This window comes from Culex quinquefasciatus, chromosome 3, assembly GCF_015732765.1.
Source record: "Culex quinquefasciatus strain JHB chromosome 3, VPISU_Cqui_1.0_pri_paternal, whole genome shotgun sequence".
In the NCBI taxonomy this organism is placed as follows: Eukaryota; Metazoa; Arthropoda; class Insecta; order Diptera; family Culicidae; genus Culex; species Culex quinquefasciatus.
The window spans coordinates 135,453,373-135,462,671 of NC_051863.1; positions in this window are offsets into that span (position 1 = coordinate 135,453,373).

Consider the following 9,299-nt stretch of genomic DNA (forward strand, 5'->3'; position numbering starts at 1 on the left):
TAAAATTCTAAAATTCTAAAATTCTAAAATTCAAAATTCAAAAATTCAAAAATTCAAAATTCAAAATTCAAAATTCTAAAATTCTAAAATTCAAAATTCTAAAATTCTAAAGGTCTAAAATTTAAAATTCTAAAATTTAAAATTTAAAATTTAAAATTTAAAATTCTAAAATTCTAAAATTTAAAATTTAAAATTCTAAAATTTAAAATTCTAAAATTTAAAATTTAAAATTCTAAAATTCTAAAATTTAAAATTCTAAAATTTAAAATTCTAAAATTTAAAATTCTAAAATTTAAAATTCTAAAATTTAAAATTTAAAATTTAAAATTTAAAATTCTAAAATTCTAAAATTTAAAATTTAAAATTTAAAATTTAAAATTTAAAATTCTAAAATTTAAAATTTAAAATTTAAAATTTAAAATTTAAAATTCTAAAATTTAAAATTTAAAATTTAAAATTCTAAAATCTAAAATTCTAAAATTTAAAATTCTAAAATTCTAAAATTTAAAATTTAAAATTCTTAAAATTTAAAATTCTAAAATTTAAAATTTAAAATTTAAAATTTAAAATTCTAAAATTCTAAAATCTAAAATCTAAAATTCTAAAATTCTAAAATTTAAAATTTAAAATTTAAAATTCTAAAATTTAAAATTCTAAAATTTAAAATTTAAAATTCTAAAATTTAAAATTTAAAATTTAAAATTTAAAATTTAAAATTTAAAATTTAAAATTCTAAAATTTAAAATTCTAAAATTTAAAATTTAAAATTCTAAAATTTAAAATTCTAAAATTTAAAATTCTAAAATTTAAAATTCTAAAATTCTAAAATTCTAAATTTCTAAAATACTAAAATTTAAAATTTAGAATTTTAAGAATTTTAGAATTTTAATAAACCTAGATTCCTAAATTCTTATATTCCTAAAATCCCAAATTCCCAAATTCTTATATTCCTAAATTCCCAAATTCCCAAATTCCCAAAATCCCAAATTCCCAAATTCCCTAATTCTGTAATTCTCAAATTCCCAAAATCACAAATTTCCAAATTCTTAAATTCCCAAATTATCAAATTCACTAATTCTCAACCTTAATTCCCAAATTTCCAACATCTCAAATTCTCAAATTTAAATTACCAAATTTACAAATCTCAAATTCCTAAATTTTACCAAATTCCCAAATTAACATATTCCCAAATTCCCCAATTCCAAATCTTAAATTCCCAAATTCCGAAATTCTCAAATTCCCAAATTCCTAAATTCCTAAATTCTCTAATTCCTAAATTCTCAAATTCCCAAAGTCCCAAATTCACAAATTCCCAAATTCTTAAATTCCCCAATTCTTAAATTCCTAAATTCCTAATTTCCCAAATTCTAAAATTTCCAACTTCCCAACTTCCCAAATTTACAAATTCCCAAATTCTAAAATTCCTAAAATCCGAAATTCCCAAATTCCCAAATTCCTAAATTTCTAAATTCATAAATTCTCAAATTCCTAAATTCACAAATTCACGAATTCTTAAATTCCCAAATTCCCAGATTCTTAAATTCCCAAATTCCTTAATTCCTTAATTCCTAAATTCCCAAATTCCTAAATTCCCATATTTTCAATTTCCCGAATTCCCAAATTCCCAAAATCCCAAATTCCCAAATTTCCAAATTCTCAAATTCCCAAATTCCCAAATTCTCAAATTCCCAAATTCCCAAATTCTAAAATTCCTTAATTCCTAAATTCCAAATTCCTAAATTTCTAAATTTTCAAATTCCCAGATTCTCAAATTCCCAAATTCTCTAATTCCCAAATTCCCTAATTTCCAAATTCACAAATTCCCATATTTCCAAATTCCCAAATTCTTAAATTCATAAATTCCTAATTTCCCAAATTCCCAAATTCTCAAATTTCCAACTTCCCAACTTTCCAAATTCCTAAATTCCTTAATTCCAAAATTTCTAAATTCCTAAATTCATAATACCTAAATTCCTTAATTCCCAAATTTCTGGATTCCCGAAATCCCAATTTCCCAAATTCCCAAATTCTTAAATTCCTAAATTCCTAAATTCTGAAATTCCCAAATTCCTAATTTCTCAAATTCCTAAGTTCTCAAATTCCCAAATTCTTAAATTCCCAAATTCTCAAATTCCTAAATTCACAAATTCACAAATTCTTAAATTCACAAATTCCCAAATTCTTAAATTCCCAAATTCCCAAATTCCTAAATTCCTGAACTCTCAAATTCCTAAATTCCTTAATTCCTTAATTCCTTAATTCCTAAATTCCCATATTTTCAATTTCCCAAATTCCCAAAATCCCAAATTCCCAAATTCCCAAATTTCCAAATTCCCAAATTCCTAAATTCCCAAATTCACAAATTCTCAAATTCCCAAATACTAAAATTCCTAAATTCCTAACTTCCAAATTCCTAAATTTCTAAATTTTCAAATTCCCAGATTCTCAAATTCCAAAATTCTCAAATTCCCTAATTTCCAAATTCCCAAATTCCCATATTTCCAAATTCCTTAATTACTAAATTCATAAATTCCTAATTTCCCAAATTTCCAAATTCTCAAATTCCCAAATTCACAATTTCCCATATTCACAAATTCCCAAATTCCCAAATTTCACAAATTCACACACACACACACACACACACACACACACACACACACACACACACACACACACAAAGATTAGTTTTTTAATAAATGATGTATTTTTTGCCTCAATAAATAAAAAAAACGAATCAACTGTTTTACTGAACCTGAAGAAATATCCAACGGTCAATTCAAAAACCAAAACCAACGGTCAATTCAAAAATCGATTAAACCGCCACCCTTCGTTCGGGATGGCTGCGTGCTTTGTTTTGCCAGGCGTCACCAACCGTGACGACTCAAAATCAACAACATTGTTCTCGATTTTGTTGCAAATGTTACCGGACGACTGGTCGACAACATTCTGAAACGAATCTCAGAACGAATCGAGAACAATGTTGTCGATTTCCCGGACAGGATTTCTATCCGTGTGGGTCCTGCCTCGGTGGAGTCGCTGGTAGGCAGTTGGACTAACAATCCAAGGTCGTCAGTTCGAATCCCGGGGTGGATGGAAGCTTAGGCGTAAAAAGAGGTTTGCAATTGCCTAAACAATCAAGCCTTCGGACACATAGTTTCGAGTAGGAATCTCGCAATCGAGAACGCCAAGGCAATGCTGTAGAGCGAATTTGATTGAAACCTAAGGCTTGATTTAAATTATTGTTGTCAAAAAGAGCAAAATATTTCACACAAGTCTTCCTTTCAACATTGTTGATTGAATCAATACAAACTAAGTTCAAACCTGGTAGTACGACCAACTTCCAAATCTGAAACTTGGTGTAAAGCTATAGAAAATGTAGTATTTCAAACATTTTAAATTTTATCATCGATCGTATTTTATCGAAGAGCAATTCTCTACGAAATCGGTCTTTTTTCTTCAATTTTAATTTTTGTATTTTTTAATCCGGCTGAAACTTTTTTGGTGCCTTCGGTATGCCCAAAGAAGCCATTTTGCATCATTAGTTTGTCCATATAATTTTCCATACAAATTCGGCAGCTGTCCATACAAAAATGATGTATGAAAATTCAAAAATCTGTATCTTTTGAAGGAATTTTTTGATCGATTTGGTGTCTTCGGCAAAGTTGTAGGTATGGATACGGACTACACTGGAAAAAAATAATACACGGTAAAAAAAATTTGGTGATTTTTTTATTTATTTTTTTATCACTAAAACTTGATTTACAAAAAAACACTATTTTTAATTTTTTTTATTTTTTGATATGTTTTAGAAGGCATAAAATGCCAACTTTTCAGAAATTTCCAGGTTGTGCAAAAAATCACTGACCGAGTTATGAATTTTTAATCAATACTGATTTTTCAAAAATCGAAATTTTGGTCGTAAATTTTTCAACTTCATTTTCGATGTAAAATCAAATTTGCAATCAAAAGTACTTTACTAAAATTTTGATAAAGTGCACCGTTTTCAAGTTATAGCCATATTTAAGTGACTTTTTGAAAATAGTCGCAGTTTTCATTTTTAAATTAGTGCACATGTTTGCCCAGTTTTGAAAAATATTTTTGAAAAGCTGAGAAAATTCTCTATATTTTGCTTATTCGGACTATGTTGATACGACCTTTAGTTGCTGAGATATTGCAATGCAAAGGTTTAAAAACAGGAAAATTGATGTTTTCTAAGTTTCACCCAAACAACCCACCATTTTCTATCGTCAATATCTCAGCAACTAATGGTCCGATTTTCAATGTTAATATATGAAACATTTGTGAAATTTTCCGATCTTTTCGAAAAATATTTTTGGAATTTTCAAATCAAGACAAACATTTTAAAAGGGCGTAATATTGAATGTTTGGCCTTTTTGAAATGTTAGTCTTGATTTGAAAATTCCAAAAATATTTTTTCGAAGAGATCGGAAAATTTCACAAATGTTTCATATATTAACATTGAAAATCGGACCATTAGTTGCTGAGATATTGACGATAGAAAATGGTGGGTTGTTTGGGTGAAACTTAGAAAACATCAATTTTCCTGTTTTTAAACCTTTGCATTGCAATATCTCAGCAACTAAAGGTCGTATCAACAAAGTCCAAATAAGCAAAATATAGAGATTTTCTCAGCTTTTCAAAATATTTTTCAAAACTGGGCAAACATGTGCACTAATTTAAAAATGAAAACTGCGACTATTTTCAAAAGTCACTTAAATATGGCTATAACTTGAAAACGGTGCACTTTATCAAAATTTCAGTAAAGTACTTTTTGATTGCAAATTTGATTTTACATCGAAAATGAAGTTGAAAAATTTTACGACAAAATTTCGATTTTTGAAAATCAGTATTGATTAAAATTCATAACTCGGTCAGTGATTTTTGCACAACCTGAAATTTCTGAAAAGTTGGCATTTTATGCCTTCTAAAACATATCAAAAATAAAAAATTAAAAATAGTGTTTTTTGTAAATCAAGTTTTAGTGATAAAAGTTAAATAAAAAATCACCAAATTTTTTTACCGTGTATTATTTTTTCCAGTGTAGTCCGTATCCATACCTACAACTTTGCCGAAGACACCAAATCGATCAAAAATTCCTTCAAAAGATACAGATTTTTGAATTTTCATACATCATTTGTATGGACAGCTGCCGAATTTGTATGGAAAATTATATGGACAAACTAATGATGCAAAATGGCTTCTTTGGGCATACCGAAGGCACCAAAAAAGTTTCAGTCGGATTAAAAAATACAAAAAAAATCGAATGACCGAAATCCTAGAGAACTGCTCCGAAGTTGATTGAATGGTTACCACATTAAAACTTTATTCTGTTCGGAGTTCTCAACAGTTGTGCATTGTTTCAATTTAATTCTTGAAAGAATCGTATTAGCTAGTCGAATTCCCACATGGCGGTTTATAATATACATCGTTTGAAAGAACCCAATTGATTGGCTTATTTGTCGCCATTAATTGGCCATGTTTGTTTATGCAATCCACCATGAGTATAAACAAACAATTTGAGATGCAAAACAGTGTGCACTCGATATTGAAATGCACAAATAGTTTTCATAATGAGTTTTGTTTCAATGAATATGCCCTTGCTTTGGTCATGCTCATGAGTTTGCATTAATGATGACAAATTGATTGAGTTCTATTTTTAGCTGCTTGTTCGAGTTTGAAAAATTGTTTATTTAACGGCACACGGAACAAAATCCGGTTTGCGGAATCGCAAACTTTGCTTCCGATTTGCTCTACCAATCGCAAACCTCCGTTCACACCCGTCAGCAGGAAGCATTGCTTCCAATATCGCAAACGGTGATTTTCGATATCGCAAACGTAACGCCGTAACGCATGCCTGCCAAAAGCACGCAGAACGCAGCCACTACAATATTTACTGTTTTGAATTGACCGTTGCTTTTCAAATTTTGGATGGAAATAAGAAGAAGAAGAGGTTTCAATGTTTTTATTTATTTATTCATAATTCAAAACAAAATCAAAGCAATTGTGTGAGTGGTTTACTATGAAATTTTGATTCTATCAGTCGTCAATTGTTCTGTTCTGGTCGTCCTGGATGTCCGCGGGGCTGCAGGTTACTGCTGGGCGTCGGTGCCGCCGTTGGCATGTTGCACTCGTTGCTGCTTTACTTGCCAAAGTCTTTGTGGTCTGCACCGCGGCAACTATGTTTTCGGTAATGATTGTACAGGTCCTTCTCGTGCTCGGTGACGTCGGCGGCGGGGCCACCCGGATAGAGGTGCTGAGACCGGTGCAGCGTGCTCGGGTCGTCGATGTGGCTGATTTCCAGCGTCGCGCAACGAGCTGGCACGTCCCTTGAGCGGATTCGCGTACCGCCAGAAGTTCTCCTCGTCCTGGAGGTTGACCGCCGACCTTCACCTCGAGAATTGACTTGAGCGGAGTGGCCTCCACTAGAAGACCGTCTGCCTGGAACAAGTCCTCAGAATCTCCGCCATCAGTCGGATCTGTGAAGGTGTTTGCAGAACTCACGGTGCAATTGCGAGCCGTAGACTGCGAAAGAGAACACCAAATTAAATTTCAATATTATCGTTCCTCGACTTTTCTGGAATAAAAAAAGAACTCTGAAATTCTAACATTTTTATTGAAAAAACGGAATCGGGCCCTATTTAACCTTACAGTTTAAATTCTCTGAAAATTCTCAAAACTCTCTAAAATTCTTTAACATTCTTTAAAATTTTCTAAAACTTGCAAACATTCTCAAAATTTTCAAAATTCTCAAAATTATCAAAATTTCTCAACAATTCTCAAAAATTCTCAAAAATTCTCAAAGATTCTCAAAAATTCTCGAAAATTCTCAAAAATTCTCAAAAATTCGTAAAAATTCTCAAAAACTCTTAAAAATTCTCAAAACTTCTCAAAAATTCTCAAAACTTCTCAAAAATTCTCCAAATTTCTCAAAAATTCTCAAAAATTCTCAAAAATTCTCAAAAATTCTCAAAAATTCTCAACAATTTTCAAAAATTCTCAAAAATTCTCAAAAATTCTCAAAAATTCTCAAAAATTCTCAAAAATTCTAAAAATTCTCAAAAATTCTCAAAAATTCTCAAAAATTCTCAAAAATTCTCAAAAATTCTCAAAAATTCTCAAAAATTCTCAAATATTCTCAAAAATTCTCAAAAATTCTCAAAAATTCTCAAAAATTCTCAAAATTCTCAAAATTCTCAAAAATTCTCAAAAATTCTAAAATTCTAAAATTCTAAAATTCTAAAATTCTAAAATTCTAAAATTCTAAAATTCTAAAATTCTAAAATTTAAAATTCTAAAATTAAAATTCTAAAATTCTAAAATTTAAAATTCTGAAATTCTAAAATTCTAAAATTATAAAATTCTAACATTCTAAAATTCTAAAATTCTAAAATTCTAAAATTTAAAATTCTCAAATTCTAAAATTTAAAATTCTAAAATTCTAAAATTCTCAAATTCTCATTCTCAAATTCTCAAATTCTCAAATTCTCAAATTTTAAAATTTAAAATTTAAAATTCTAAAATTTAAAATTCTAAAATTCTAAAATTTAAAATTCTAAAATTAAAATTTAAAATTCTAAAATTCTAAAATTCTAAAATTTAAAATTTCTAAAATTTAAAATTCTAAAATTTAAAATTCTAAAATTCTAAAATTCTAAAATTCTAAAATCTAAAATTCTAAAATTCTAAAATTCTAAAATTCTAAAATTCTAAAATTTAAATTCTAAAATTTAAAATTCTAAAATTCTAAAATTCTAAAATTTAAAATTTAAAATTTAAAATTCTAAAATTCTAAAATTCTAAAATTCTAAAATTCTAAAATTCTAAAATTCTAAAATTCTAAAATTTAAAATTCTAAAATTTAAAATTCTAAAATTCTAAAATTCTAAAATTCTAAAATTCTAAAATTTAAAATTCTAAAATTCTAAAATTTAAAATTTAAAATTTAAAATTCTAAAATCTAAAATTCTAAAATTTAAAATTCTAAAATTTAAAATTCTAAAATTTAAAATTCTAAAATTCTAAAATCTAAAATTAAAATTTAAAATTCTAAAATTCAAAATTTAAAATTCTAAAATTCTAAAATTCTAAAATTCTAAAATTCTAAAATTCTAAAATTCTAAAATTTAAAATTCTAAAATTCTAAAATCTAAAATTCTAAAATTCTAAAATTCTCAAATTCTCAATCTCAAATTCTCAAATTCTCAAATTCTCAATTCTCAAATTCTCATTCTCAATTCTCAATTCTCAATTCTCAAATTCAAATTCTCAAATCAATTCTCAAATTCTCAAATTCTCAAATTCTCAAATTCTCAAATTCTCAAATTCTCAAATTCTCAAATTCTCAAATTCTCAAATTCTCAAATTCTCAAATTCTCAAATTCTCATTCTCAATTCTCAAATTCTCAAATTCTCAAATTCTCAAATTCTCAAATTCTCATTCTCAAATTCTCAAATTCTCAAATTCTCAAATTCTCAAATTCTCAAATTCTCAAATTCTCAAATTCTCAAATTCTCAAATTCTCAAATTCTCAAATTCTCAAATTCTCAAATTCTCAAATTCTCAAATTCTCAAATTCTCAAATTTTAAAATTTAAAATTCTAAAATTCTAAAATTTAAAATTCTAAAATTCTAAAATTCTAAAATTCTAAAATTCTAAAATTTAAAATTCTAAAATTTAAAATTCTAAAATTCTAAAATTCTAAAATTTAAAATTTAAAATTCTAAAATTCTAAAATTCTAAAATTCTAAATTTTAAAATTCTAAAATTCTAAAATTCTAAAATTCTAAAATTCTAAAATTCTAAAATTCTAAAATTCTAAAATTCTAAAATTCTAAAATTCTAAAATTCTAAAATTCTAAAATTCTAAAATTCTAAAATTCTAAAATTCTAAAATTCTACAATTCTACAATTCTACAATTCTACAATTCTAAAATTCTAAAATTCTAAGATTTTAAAATTCTAAAATTCTAAAATTCTAAAATTCTAAAATTCTAAAATTCTAAAATTCTAAAATTCTAAAATTCTTAAATTCTAAAATTCTAAAATTCTAAAATTCTTAAATTCTAAAATTCTAAAATTCTAAAATTCTAAAATTCTACAATTCTAAAATTCTAAAATTCTAAAATTCTAAATTCTAAAATTCTAAAATTCTAAAATTCTAAAATTCTAAAATTCTAAAATTCTAAAATTCTAAAATTCTAAAATTCTAAAATTCTAAAATTCTAAAATTCTAAAATTCTAAAATTCTAAAATTCTAAAATTCTAAAATTCTAAAAT